The sequence below is a fragment of the Malaclemys terrapin genome, chromosome 14 (assembly GCF_027887155.1).
Source record: "Malaclemys terrapin pileata isolate rMalTer1 chromosome 14, rMalTer1.hap1, whole genome shotgun sequence".
NCBI classification, from domain to species: domain Eukaryota; kingdom Metazoa; phylum Chordata; order Testudines; family Emydidae; genus Malaclemys; species Malaclemys terrapin.
In genome coordinates, this window is record NC_071518.1 from 31,356,031 (window position 1) to 31,368,517 (window position 12,487).

General features: G+C 43.5%; 1 long non-coding RNA gene across 1 annotated transcript; it reads right to left on the reverse strand.

The window, feature by feature from the left end:
* Window positions 1–3,235: 3,235 nt before the first annotated feature.
* LOC128849023 (uncharacterized) lies at window positions 3,236–12,275 on the reverse strand. The gene is made up of 3 exons (XR_008447148.1): window positions 12,197–12,275; window positions 5,446–5,526; window positions 3,236–3,851 (listed from the first exon to the last, which is right to left on the reverse strand). It is a non-coding gene; the product is annotated as an uncharacterized LOC128849023 (long non-coding RNA).
* Window positions 12,276–12,487: the final 212 nt, after the last annotated feature.

Below are 12,487 nucleotides of genomic sequence, written 5' to 3' on the forward strand. Positions count from 1 at the left end.
ATTGGAAGTAACTCCTTGAAGTCAGTGGAGTCACTCCAGTATAAAACTTTTGAAAATGAGACCAGAATCAGATGCACAATAAAATAACATAATAGCTCATATTCACATAGCACTTCTCATCACAGTGGAAAATATTTTATAAACATATCCAGAAATCACCACCGAAATGCAGCCACTTCTGGGGTGGAACATGGCAGTTGTTCAACAGAGCAGAGGAACACTATACATTAACTGACATGAGATTATCAGCTACTTCATAGTTTGACTTCTGAATCTCATTTGTTAACAAAACAAAACAAAACACACCACACGCCCTCCCAGAATGAGCTGTTGGATTTGCTCTTTTACAGACAGAGCACATTTCCTTCAGAGACCTGAGCAGTTCAGGAGCTGCTTATGATGTCAATCCCATGTGATCCTATCAATCCACACAGCTGACCTCATTAAGGGCCCAATTCTGGACCTATTGGAAGTCAATGACAAACTTTCTACTGACTTCCATGGAATCAAGATTGGGTTCAAACAAACCTAAAATTAGTGACACTCCACCTGGAGAGCCAGCATTGGTCCCAAACACTCCTAAGTCAGCCACAAGAGCAATTTTTCTTCACGCCAAATGGCGATCTGTTAAAAAAAAAATTAATGGAGATATCCCATCTCCTAGAACTGGAAGGGACCTTGAAAGGTCATCGAGTCCAGCCCCCTGCCTTCACTAGCAGGACCAAGTACTGATTTTGCCCCAGATCCCTAGTGGCCCCCTTGAGGATTGAACTCACAACTGTGGGTTTAGCAGGCCAATGCTCAAACCACTGAGCTATCCCTCCCCCCAAAATTGTCTGTCCGCTTCACTGGGTTTCTTGATGTGCTTCTTTTGCATATACCTGTGAGTAGCCTGCAATTAAGGGGCATGGTCTCAGCAAAAGTGGGTGTGGCTTCAGAAAATGTCCCTATGGTACCATCAATACATGCAGGAAGATGAGCAGTGGTGGCTACTGTAATGGCATTATTTCATTCATATTTAATTAAATCTAAACTCTGTGTGTCATGGTTGTGATCTCATGGAGCACACGTGGCCTTGCTGCTGACTCTCTCCAGGCACTGGAGGAAGAACGCATAAGATCATTTAAGGTGGCTGTGGTTACATAGGCCTGATACAAGGTTAACTACTGTGAAGAGTGAACTGGAGGTTCCTCTGGAAGTGTCAGAATGACTGATGCAACTAATGAGACAAGATATGCCAGCATTGTTCAGAAATATTGCATACTAAAACCCCCACCACCATAGAGGCGCAAAGTTACTGCTAAAACACTCAACTTTCAGAGTTCCAACACACCCTGAATGTTGTCCTTTGATTTTTTCCCCTTTCCTTGAAATCAACATTATTTCCCATCTAATGGTTCAAAACCTCAAAACAATAGTACGCTACACTTCATTGACACAAATGTAGTGGAATAACACCCTGTTGCGGAACTATATTACACAGAGTCTATATGATTTTGCCATTTGATACACCAATTCTCCGCATGTCACACTGCACAACTGGACCTGCTCTGCTCTTTAAGGACTTTTGCACTTTGAGTCATGACATGTGCTCTGTGCCATTCTGTCTCTTCCAGCTGCTCTCTCATTTGAGATGGGTGACCAGAGGCAGAGTAACAGAGCATGAGATGCACACACAAGGTCAGAGGATTGAATAAAAAGAATAAGCCAGTTCTCATGCCTACATTCCCATGGCCCCACCAAAGTGTAAGGAAGCAAAGCACAATGCAAGAGTACTCAACTCAATTCTCTGGACAAATCAGACCCTCCTCTAGAGGCAGCAGAAACAGCAGAAAAGAAATGTAAAAGATCTTTGACCAGTGACTTCTGTCTAGCTGTGGTCTCCGGTACAGCATGCGTGGTTTCTGGCTCAGAGAGGTAATGAACGTATGTACTGCAATATGTTCAATGTGCACAGTGCTGAAAGATTAGAGAGTGAAGTATGGCATGGGGCATGTCAATATGGATCTGGAATGATCAAAGGAGGTTGTCCCTTGTGGGTATGAGATTGGGTTGGGTTAAAGGAAAAGGAAAAAATGTGAAGTGCTTCTTAATGCGTTTTCTCTGTATTCTCTTCTAGGATCACTGTAAATGGACAAACATCTTCCCCCAATACCTTATTTCCTCCATGCAGCTCCCCCAATAAATATTTTAAAGTTGTGTTTGAAGGATACAATTTAAGAAAAATAACCTGGTTGTTGCACAAATCATAACGCTTGTTTTTTATTAGCCGGAAGGGGAGTTCTAGGTATGTCTGATTTGGGTAGTTGTCTGCCACAAACCTTTTATTTAGGAAATTAATGGAGGGTTTCTCTTTTTTCAAAAAGGGTGATTTACTTACTCCCTTTCCTTGCCAGGTCTCTCTTTTTTAATATTAGGATTTTACATGTTACGTAAGGCATGCTCATTTTTCTTTTGCCTCTTCCCCTCTTTTGAGTTATGAATCCCTTCAATGAATAATGAGCAACTGGCAACTTTTATGCTTAAGGAAGAAGAGTCAATGAATTCTAAGCCCCCAAATGGAAGTTCCCTTTTCCCACATAAAAATGTATAATGTTTTTATGAATTGGGCACAGAGTGATCTGGCATTAAATTACTCCTGCATTTTTTCCTAGTGTGCTCTCATAATTCATGTTCTAGGGGGGTGCATATGTCACAATGTTATAAATTCACCCCAATTACTAATTAAAAAGCCTACTATCCAAAAATAGAACAAAGGGTGAAATCGTCGCCAATAGGAACTGAACCAGCTTGAATGTCCAGTAGCAATTAATTGGATTGCAATGTAGGTGACTTGGGACCAGATCTTCATGTGGGATACACTGATATAGCTCCAGTGTTGAAGATGATTTGGGTTTCTGAACCTGGGTGTCCTAATCCTCCCGCTGCAGAAGATGAATAGCTATTATTGATTCCACAGGAATTAGACAGATCATCTGGAGGAAAGAACAGGGCCTCTGGTGCAGCTTTTTTGCTGTCTGGATCAGCCGGGCTTGGAAATGCTGTGGAGGCAGTTCAGTTAAGGGAGAGGAAATGTTTCCCATCTTTCAACAGCAAATGCTCTGGCTAATTCAGGAATGGCGTTGATAAGCTCTGAAGTCGGTGCTCTGTGGCTGGAAGGATGGCTGTCCCAATTCAGGTTTCAGAGACAGGAGAGAGTTGAACTATGGGATCCTTAGTGCCCAGGGACAAAGGGGCTCCTGAGGGACATATCTCCAGGAACCTCCGAATGAGCCTGTATTTTTATTGAAATTCAAAATTAAGATAAGAGGCAAAAACATAGAAAATCAAAGCATTTACAAATGAAATAAGCCAGATATTTCACACTGGATATTTTTAACACTAAAAAAATACATCTATAAATAAAGGAAGTAAAAACAGATATCACATGGAAGTCCATACTGTAACAAGTTGGCTGCAATGCAAGTTTTGGCCAAAGAGTGCGTGCCGAGCGCTGCTTGTGGATGGATACTGAGCTGAATTGGTGGGTCAAAGAAAGTTCAACTGTGCCTTCATTTGGCTAAGTATCTTAAAAATAATAAAATAAAAGAGCAATATTTATCAAGTGGCCTACATGGAAGTGCTATGGGCACTGCACAACAGCGCAACAACAATATTATAAAAATTAGACACAGAGCCAGGAAAATACCTTCTTAAAGCACATAAGAGGAAAAAACCAAAACCCTTATGCTGCCAACTCATCTGCTTGGGTGGACCCCTGCTCCCATATGAGACTCCTACTGTCTTCAATGGGGCTTCATAAGGGCTCTCTTGTATGCAATGTGGCCAAATAAAGTGGCTCCAGCATGACTCTGTAAAGGGAGAGAAGGGAAGATAATTCAGAAGGGGAGAAAAATGACAAAAAGCTTGTTTTGGGGAAGGTTTTGAAAGCGTGGAGACAGGGAGAAATGTATGAGCCATTGAAAGAGAACCACTGAAGTCAATATGACAGTTTATACCAGTGGCGGAGCTGCCCCTAAATCCACTGGGATAGAAACCAAACTCTGAGAAACAGAACTCTGTGCAATTGTCACTCACTGGTCACTATGTATTGTGTGGTCATCTCTGCGCCTGAGCCACAAAGGAGACAAGTTTGTTACAGGTCTCAGCTGTGGAACTTGGCTGTTTACCTCAAGCTGTAGAGACTCATGCATTTAGGTCTGGAGGGCCCTGGTTCAGTCCCCAGTGCTGGCTAAGATGGAGGCCATCACAGAAGATCAGTACAAGAGAGTTTGTAAGGAACATGATTCTGGGATCTGCTGCTGCGAGTTATGGGATTCTGAAGGATAAAGCTGAAGCATTCAGCATGAATCAAGGATAAGGCAACACAAACCTGTGATGTGGAGAATTAATTCCAATGGCCACATATTCACTGCAGGGAGGCATACATTACACCTCCCTGCATCACAATGGGCATTCACTCCAAGGGAGAATAATGGCTATTCCACTGTTGCTTCTATTTGCATTTTCCACCAGCAGCTGTAGTTTTCACATCCACTGAAAGCTCCATTGGAATTCCATGGGCTTGATCCAAAGCCCATTGAAGTCAATGGAAAGACTCCCCTTGACTTCAAATGGCTTTAGGCCTCAAGTGCGGCAGCCCCTGTTGAGATACAATGGATCAGGGCATAATACGGCTACTCCCTTTCCTAGCCAGCAGAACCCACTAAGCTCCCAGTACAGTTAATAGAGGTTGTGGCTTTTTTACCACTGCAAACTCCATTCCTGGCAGATCATCTGTCTTCAGAGCCTCTCTTAGGGTCTACATTGAAGGAAGCCACCACAGAGCTAGAGTCCACCTATCCCCAAGCTTTGAACATGTTCCAAAGATTACTATTTCCTTTCCTCTAACCTTTCATAGCTACCTAGCCCATTTGCAAACAATGCACTCAGACCAATGGGAGAGGAGCCCAGAAGCCAGGGGGTGGAGGGAAGAACCAGGCTTCCCCTGCAGCCTGGATTGAAATCATATGAAAATGGGAGATTGACCAATGCAGTCCAACACATCTTTGAGGGATCACAGAGGACAGAAGACACCCTTTAGCGAACAGAAGCTTGGCATTTCCACTGCTTATACTTCCATAGCAGGCTGACTGGAGCATGTGAATAGGGAGCCTTTTTACATGTCTGGCCTAGACCCTGTTGAGTTACTGCCGCTGGTGTTTCTCATGGATCTCCAGCCTCTACAGCTTTTGCTGGCCACGTAGCCTATTAACATTGCACCCCCACAGACACTGTACAACTGGGGAGAAGTTGGCCAATATTTAATACTTGGTGATGTTTGACTACATCACAGTTTCTTCTCTGCCTGTCCTTGAATGGGCGGGGGTGAGGGGGGCATATGGGGCCTTAATCATTGCTTAACGCTCTGCACAAAATAAAATGGGAATGAAAGTCTACACTTACCGGGGCATTGACACGTGGCAAAGTAGTGAAGACCTGCTAAATGGACCACCGATCGCTCTCCTATCAACTCCTGTACTCCACCTGAACGAGAAGCACAAGGGGAGTCGATGAGTGAGCATCTCCCATTGACATAGCGTAGTGTGGACCCTGCGGTAAGTAGATCTAAGTACATCTGCTTCAGCTACATTATTCATGTAACTGAAGTTGCATAACTTAGATCGATCTCCCCGTGTAGTGTAGACAAGGCCTTGTGAGAACAAAAAGGTGACAAAAAAGGGAGGGCTTGAGAGACGCCACTGCTCCAACTTCAAGTGTTCAAAAAAATCATGATTCCCCTCAGAAGTTCTGAGACTGGCTTTAAAAACACGAGATTTTTAAAATGTAAGAGCTGAATTTTTTTATTTGCCTTCTGGTTTTTCAATGAAGGGTTCATGTTTTCAAGCTTCCCCCTCACTCAGTCCCTAACCATGAGGAAACTTACTGTATTTTTAGAAATTAAAGCCAAGAGTCTCAGAAAGTTACATGACTCTAGGAGCTGGGGCTTCAAGGAAAACACCAAACATGGCAAGACTCGCTGTCAGATTGCAAATGTTGGCAACCACTGGATTGTTTCCTGTTGTGCTGTGGTGCAAGCACACAAAGATTCCCCTCTCACTATAAAGGAGTTATGTTTACTCTGTTTTTCATCCTTTCTTCTTGGTCTCTTCTTCTGGAGGTGGGGCAATCCAGTCACTGCTGACACAGAGCTGCACTGTGAGACAGGGTGGAGTAAGGAGCACACAAGGCAAGTGTGGTTCCCCCAGGGTTAATCATAGAATCATAGAATATTAGAGTTGGAAGAGACCTCGGAGGTCTTCTAGTCCAATCCCGTGCTCAAAGCAGGATCAACACCAACTAAGGTAAGTGTACAGCTAACTCAGAAGTGAGAGATACTGATCACCACTTCTGTAGCTGGGGTACTGGTCTGGAAGTCAGGGACCGGGTGTCTATTCCTGGTTCTGCCACATTGCTGTGTGATGCTGGGTAAATCACTTCCCTTCTGTTTGCTTCTTCACCTTTTGTCTTACCTATTTAGACTATAAGCTCTTCAGGGCAGGGACTATAACTGTGTGTTTGTAAAAACAAGCATCTAATGAAGTGGGTTTTAGCCCTCAAAAGCTTATGCCCAAATAAATTTGTTAGTCTCTAAGGTGCCACAAAGACTCCTCGTTGTTTTTGCTGATACAGCCTAACATAGCTAGCATTCTGAAACACAATGGAGCCTCTAGGCACTACTGAAATATAAATAAGCACCAAAATGTTGCTCTGTTACACCCAATTTACTGAATCCAATGCAGTTACTCCAGATTTACCTGGGTAAATGACTAACTGTCCAGTGCACTGGATACCACCACTCATACATGACAGTGTCCCCAACAACTTCAATCAACCTGGAAGAAGATTAAACCAATCACAATGAATCACTTTCTTGGGAATCAATATATCTAGTTCCATTAATACTATACTATACTATTTCCATTTAAATCACATTCCTGTCATAAACCTCCACTCACACTTACGATAAAAACGGTCAGTGTATGCAGCACTTGTCAGCTTCGTTTGGAACCCCATCCTCCTCCTCTCCTTCTCCCAGCCTTTTTTTGTTTCTACGATCCTCACTCGCTGAGTCATGTCTGACTTAAACATCGTAGTATCTACAGGGCCAGGGCCTTGATTCTGTGAAGCACTTACATCACATTTGGGCACTTACCACCAAAAGTGCTGACTCCTTGCCAGAGACGCAGTCCTCCCACCCTTCACTTTAACACACCGCCTCAACCAAACCCAAGACAGGCTGACAGGGTCACTGAGCCCAACTGTCTCATCGAAATGAACAGGGCGAACTGGAGGAGTAAACCCTCCTCAGGATGAACAAAGGTGGCACCATATGACCCACAGTGAAGAGGCCTTGGCCTCTGAAGATCAAACTCCAGGTAGGTTTACACTGTTCACAGGTAGTGATTGCGGCTTGCTTTAATTAAGCTAGCTCGGTACTGGCCTTCAGCATGGGCTGGACAAGCCTGCCCAGATTACTCAAGCAGCTGAAGTCCAGGCTGCTGCAGCTTCACTACTCTGGTTAGCCGAGCTGTTGTAGAGTGGAGGGCCCTACATTGCAAATGCCCTTGTGAATCCCAACACCACGCTCAGCCCCAGATCAGTGACACCGAGGCCTGAGCGAGGCTACCGCTTGGAAGACCATCGATCTTTTGTAGTGACTAGAGCTATTAATATTTGGATGAACAAGCTCTGTTCCTCATCACTGTGACCAGTGGGGCCTTGAAACTAAAGCACTTGTCCATGCCACTAAACTACAGCAGCAAATGGTTCCAGTTCTGAGGTTGAATGTTCCAGGGCCAGCAGTAGGCCGCTTTTTTTGTTTTCAACTCTTTTAGCATTCTGTTTCGCCTAAAGTAAAAAACGGTTTCAAGCAGTCTCACTCGACCAGTGCCTTCTCCTGGCCTCACCTAACACCATATTAAAGATGTTGCAACCGAAGTTGATGCTACAGGGCTAGAGAATTTATTTCGTATGGTGACAATTTTTTTTTAATCCATACTTTTATATAAAAGATTATTTGCTCACTTTTGGTTTACAACCCAATTTCAAAGCTAGTGAGGACCAGAGAGAGTTGTGCACTTGATTGAGACATCACCATAACATGACATTTTACAAAGAATATCAATATTCCTCCTTAAAGAGACACTGGCCATATTAGTTTAAGTGACTGGGTTTGCTGAGATTTCTTTAAGGTTGACTTAAATGTCAGATGCCATTAGCTCTGGAAGTTCAAAGAGCCTACCACTGTGAGCATCGTGTGCAGCAAAGGCTGAAAGGGTCACAGGTAAGCACAGCCAGGGTAAAATATTACCTTGGATACATTTGCTATACAGCTGAATACAGAGATTGAAGCTGAACTCTGCAGCTTCAGATATAGTATTTGAGTTAATGTCATATCAAGCACTACAGCAGATCTCTGAACTTGTACTTGCAGTTTCTGGCTTCCTATCTGAATCTATTCTATTCTCCTCTCCTAGATTCAGGGGGACGGGAGGGGGAAACATTTGCATTAAAAGTTCAAAACATATGTGTGTGTGTCTTTGAGAATAAGAAAAGTGAACTATCGATTAGCAATTGACAAATGCAATAGAAATTTTATATGGGTTGAGAGAGACCCATACATAATTTATAACTGTGCCAAATATGAGTGACGGCAAACAGCAGGAGGTTTCAGCACAATATTGATTACTTTAAAAAACTGAGAAAGGCACCGTGCTGAGGTCTGGGAGGATAAAGAGGAAAGGGAACCAGCAGAGAAAACAGGAGCAAAGCCATTAAGGACGTTGTGCTACCAGACACTGCCAGACTAGGAAGTTGAAGAGACAGTCAGGTGGCAAGCACTGCTCTCTCCTTTCCAATCAATAACACCATGTCAAAACATAAAATGCATGCTTTTGCTCTTAAGCAAAATGTGTCTAAGATTTTTAAAAGCATTGATTCAAGATGGATCAATGAAAATCTAGGCATATTTTCCTGTGCAAAAAGGGGGTAATAACACTTTGTAGATAATCACACAGCAGAAGAGACTTCCAATGCTGGTTTATAAATGTCCTGTTTATATTACAATCTTTTTGTCAGTAAAGGTTAAGAATAGTAGGTCAAGGAGTCTTGCATGGTTTCAGGGATGTAAGCGTGGGACCACATTATTTTATTAATTTTTTCAAAGATGAAGAAGGGTGGAATTACAGCCTGATGAGTAGCAGCTTTGTAATTCACTTCTGCCCAATACTGCCTCAACTTCATGTCCAAAGACTTTAATAGCTTCTCCTCTGGACTTTTTAGCAGCTTAAGGACATGGGCTCAAGAACAGTACTCAGTTGGGACTCAGTGAATAGGCCATTTAGTTTGTCCCTGCTTAGTTTCAATACCTGTGAAGTGTTGGGTTCCTTCAGTGAGAGTTTAGCTGTCTGGCCTTGCCTAAACAAACACTTAGTTCACAGGAAACAGGGGTGTAAATCTACCTTGCCCTAGCCCGCTGCATACTACATCTCAGGATGGACCCTGCTGTCGCACACTAAAAGTTCCCGAACATGCTTTGATCTATCCCACTGCCCTTAGAAGGAAGCCATCAGCATGTTCCTTATAGTCTTTCCTCAGGTTTCTCATTTAGCGCCTTCGCACTGCTGCCTGTTCTGAAGCAAGACAACAACTTTATAAACAGTGTTTAGCCCAGGGGTCCCCTCTCTGAATCATCTGGAATGAAATTTGGCTTTTAGTTTATTAGCACACTGAAGTCAGACATTAAAAAGAGGCCAAAACCTACTAATTTGCTTGAACAAAACACTCACGAGAAACCCAGATTCAGGTCAGCGACTGAACAGCAATTCCGACCCTGGATTTTTAATAGATGGGCTCATTTTTAACCCAGGTTAAAAAAAATATAGGCCCCATTTTAATGCTATCCTTCTCCACAAAAGATACAGTGCCCAATTGGCAGAGGAAGGGGAGGGAGAGTAGTCCAATGCCTCCTTATGCAGCGGCATAAATTCAAATTGCTAAAATAATTTTAGAAACAACTTCAGCATAACATCAAAGTGCTTTTCCCCCCTATTCAAAGGTGCCATTATTCCATAACAATGTAATGTTTCACTGTCCTGAGCATTTACATGGCCCTGAAGTTCTAAAACAATGATGCAATAAACCTTTGCCATCAATAAAATATATTCCCTTTCGTGAACTCCTGCTGTTTCCCTCATCATTGGTAAAAACTGAAAAGCCTCCCAAAAATAATTATTTTGCTGCACACTGTTTTTCATTTTTGATAGAAATCTTAACAGCAGACTTCTCTGAATGCAAATCTAAGAAAAAACATGTCATTATTTCCACTGACCTGAGTAATTAGGTATAAACCAGAAACCCCTGCTTCCTGATTGGTGAAATGTACTGCATAAAGCTGACTCTTGTGAGGTTTTTCCCTCAAGCAGCCAAACAACACAGGCCACAGGGACATGAACAAGAGAAGAGCATTTATGAAAGGAAGCAGCACAGTCTAGTGGATTGAAGTCAGAGCTGAATTGTAATCCAGGCTTTGACATGGCAATTCAGGTGACCTTTCTGGGCTAGATTCACTCTTGCTGGTAGAAGCTAGTGTGGTTTACAGCAGCTTGTCTCTGGCACCCCACAGGGTCAGGCTGGAGGAGAGCAAGTGGTCTTTTCATTGCATATTCTCAGGGTTTCCACTGAGTGGGAAGCAGCTTTACAACCCACTGGGAAGTTCATAGGACTCTGTACTGCGGAGGCAAAGCGTGCAACTCTAGCCACCCTATTCATTGGGGCTGTGTTAGACTCCTGCTGAATATGGGCCAAATCCAGCCTCTGTGGCTTAGTTTCTCCATCTGCATAATGGGAATGCTACTTACCTATTTCCTTCACAGGGCTGTTGTGCGGACTAGTGAGACGGTATACATATAATGCTTTCAACACGCATGGTGCTCGTAATTCTCAGTTACTACGCAGGGATAGTATGGGCAGTGCCATCCCTTCAAGCCTCACCAGGAGGGCCACGGAGTGGCAGGGTTGCTCCATGCTCATTCATCACTTGGCCTAAGACTGCCTACTGTGATGATCATAAACTGGTGCCAATTCTGATGGTGGCTGAACTGGTCTGAAAATACAAGCCATTTTTTCACCGCACACGATAAAGCAATTAGGTTGCACTGACTGAGCTAGAGTTCATTTGAAACCATGTGGTTGGAGGGGGAAAAGTACTGCATCCCGTTACTGTTACCCTGAGGGAGCCAGCCCTCTGCAATGTAACAAAGAATGGTCTTTAATGTCTCCGAGTTTTATGTTAATGAGTTTGAAAGAAAAAAAACCTTAAATGTGGATGCAAATGTTCATTTAAAGAAGATGATCAGAGACAACTGTATGGGGTGGTCAAGATTAGGCTCCCATGGCTTCCCATTTGCTGGGGGTGTGCACTGATTTGAGGATTTAGTACATTGCTGCGTTCATGACATTTCTTTGCAGTTTGGAGCCAGATTCTGTCCCTGATTGTGTTCCATTCACACTGTTTGGGCAGCACAAAAAGGACTAAAAGTTGTCCCACAGGAGTAGCTGGCAATTCCACTACACAAGGCAGATCCCCAGGGGTGAAAGCCAGTGTAGTAGGCTCTATGACATTCTCTTCTGGTCCCCAGGCAGGTGGATGGCCAAAGGTAGTTGTGCTCTGCCAATCCCGGTCCAACAAAGTAATCTTTAGGAAGCTGTTACTGCTGGTGTGCAGCCCTGGGACTGATGTAACTTGTGCTGCGGGGTGACCTGGCCCCCAGCTGCTTCCCACAACTAGGAGAGAGATGTTCATGATGTTCCCCTCTGTCCCCCTCAGGTTCCTCTGACCCCCTCAGACTCCCCCAAGGGGCATCTAACATGGAGTCACTAGATTAGAAGTGCCAATGTGTAAAATACAAGGGGTGCAGTACTTTTCCATTCATTAATATTTATAGTTTGCTACCCGCACAGACCCCACATGGCTTTCTAAAGCAGTACTCAGCTGTATTGCATAGTGATTTACTATACATGTGCTGCAGTATAAGCAGTGACATAGACATTATACTGAACAGCTTTGCAAACTAGCACAGGAATTAAAAATAGAAACAAAAATATACGACACCGCAATCCAGAAGCGAGCCAGCCCACAAGTGTCCTAAAATACCTGTATCCCTCAGGGTGCCTCAGGCAGCCGCTCTAAAGCATCATCGTTCCTGGAATTACTGCTGTGGAAGGGAGAGGTCTGTGATTCTGGGAAGGATGGCAAAACCACGTCATCACCAGAGCAGGAGGCAGGTTGTACTGTGTGCAGCAAAATATCAACCCCTCCAACTGCAGCAAATTCTGAGAGCATTTGAATCTATCTTGCCTTGGAGAAGATCTCTGATTAAAATAAATTCCAATCTTAGTTTAAAAGTTTCCCTGAAGTGTCAGAGTCAGATGTATACATACTGGG